We start from the raw sequence: 2,087 nt of genomic DNA on the forward strand, positions 1-2,087 counted from the left end.
ATAAATCCTCTGCTGCTTTCTGGGCTCTAGACCAACAATTCCCAAACCTAATTTTGATACAAACCTATCACCAATTATCTCAAGGGCTTTATGAAATTTTCAAAGTACAACCAGGTACAATTTAATTATTTTAATGTACATTTGTAACGTATAGACAATACCTGCAGTATGTCATGTAAATACCTCCTCCTAACATGTGAATCACATCACCAGAAAGATAACATTCCAATCAAAAGATTTTTTATAAAAGCTCCAAAAAGCCTCCATCTAACAGCTAGTTAATGCTTCAAACCTCTAGTAATAAAGCCACATCAGATAGTATTTAAAATTAGACACACCGCTCTTTGATATAGTACTCCTGTTTCTATAAAATTATTCTAAGGAAATATGCACAGAGATCTGCATTGAGCATGTTCAGTATTGTATTATAAATAAAAAGTAGAAAGAGACTAAAAGTACAATAGATATTACCTACATTAATTATAGTTCATTCACATGATGGAATAGTAAAGAGCCATTAAGAGTCATGCTTAGAAATTGTAATGACTTGGAGAAGCTTTCTAAATACAGTAAGTGGAAAAAAGGTAGCATTACAGAATATTCCATTCTGGTAAAATAAAATTTCTATGTCCCAATATTATGCACAGAAGGAAAACCTAGAAGGATAACAAATTATAGGGAGGTTATTTTATTCTTGTTCTCTTTTATATTTTGTACACAGCATTTATGACCACTCTCAAAAAGACTCGGGAAATGTTATCCCCCAAAATTTATTTCTTAAAAAGTGACAAATAACGTAGATGACAATGATCTCTTCACAAGGCAGAGCACTGTATTTGATTCTATCTGAGTTGAAGGAGAAAGTGCAGTGTCCTAAACTTGACTTAGTTACTGAGAAAACAAAAGCAACTTTGTCTTCTTACACACCAGTTTTCTGCCCTCATAATCCCTGTCCTCTCTACCTTTCAAGGTTGTAGCAAGGAGCTGACTTAAGAAGCTCCTTTGAAAAGTATAATAAAAGTGTAAGATATTATTATCATTTATAAAATAACAAGTAGTAATAAACAGGTACCATTCGTGATTGTTTAATTGACATGCGGCCTATTATAACTGCGTGAGTCAATATCAGAAATAACTATAGGGGCGCCTGGGTGGCGCAGTCGGTTAAGCGTCCGACTTCAGCCAGGTCACGATCTCGCGGTCCGTGAGTTCGAGCCCCACATCAGGCTCTGGGCTGATGGCTCAGAGCATGGAGCCTGTTTCCGATTCTGTGTCTCCCTCTCTCTCTGCCCCTCCCCCGTTCATGCTCTGTCTCTCTCTGTCCCAAAAATAAATAAACGTTGAAAAAAAAAAAAAAAAGAAAGAACCATATAATACAGGCTAGGTTTGAGGAGTGTTTTTGGCAGAATGGGCTCTATTTACCTAAGATTATTGAGGTTATAAGAACTAAGAGATCTTAGTCTTCCTTTGTTCCCTTCCAATGCCAGGGCTTCCCTTGCTTCCCAGGATCCCTTTGGGCGCCATAACCCAGACCAAACACAGAGAACTTTTTTATCCACTGCTTTGGCCCCACACCAGTGAGACAGGAGACATCAAAGAGTCTATAACTCCCTTCCTTTTGGTCTCCAATGGCAGATTACCCAAAATCACTTCCAAAGGGTAGGAAAATACTTTCTTTTTTAATAATAATATTTCATCATATCAGATCATATTATATCCTATCATGATAGAGTATCAAATCTCTTCCAGTCAAGATTTCAGCGTGTGGCATATCTGACCTCAGGTCTTTATATAATTCAAATGTCCCCACTACAACACTACAACCAATTCATCAGTATGCTCAAACCACATAAATTCAAACATTTAGTAATAGTACATACACTGAGGGCTAAAAACCATTAAATTTTGTTTTCATTTTTTTTGGATGATAAAACTTCCTTTTCTTCCTTTTCAAGAAGTCCAGGAAGACTTACCCAAGGTCACACAAGTTACAACTTGCACAGACAGAATTCAAATAAAGATGAACTTCATCCTTATGTATGTTTCATACTACTCTTTACATTGACTTTGGGAAACTGACAGCCTGA

The sequence above is a fragment of the Leopardus geoffroyi genome, chromosome A2 (assembly GCF_018350155.1).
Source record: "Leopardus geoffroyi isolate Oge1 chromosome A2, O.geoffroyi_Oge1_pat1.0, whole genome shotgun sequence".
Taxonomy (NCBI): domain Eukaryota; kingdom Metazoa; phylum Chordata; class Mammalia; order Carnivora; family Felidae; genus Leopardus; species Leopardus geoffroyi.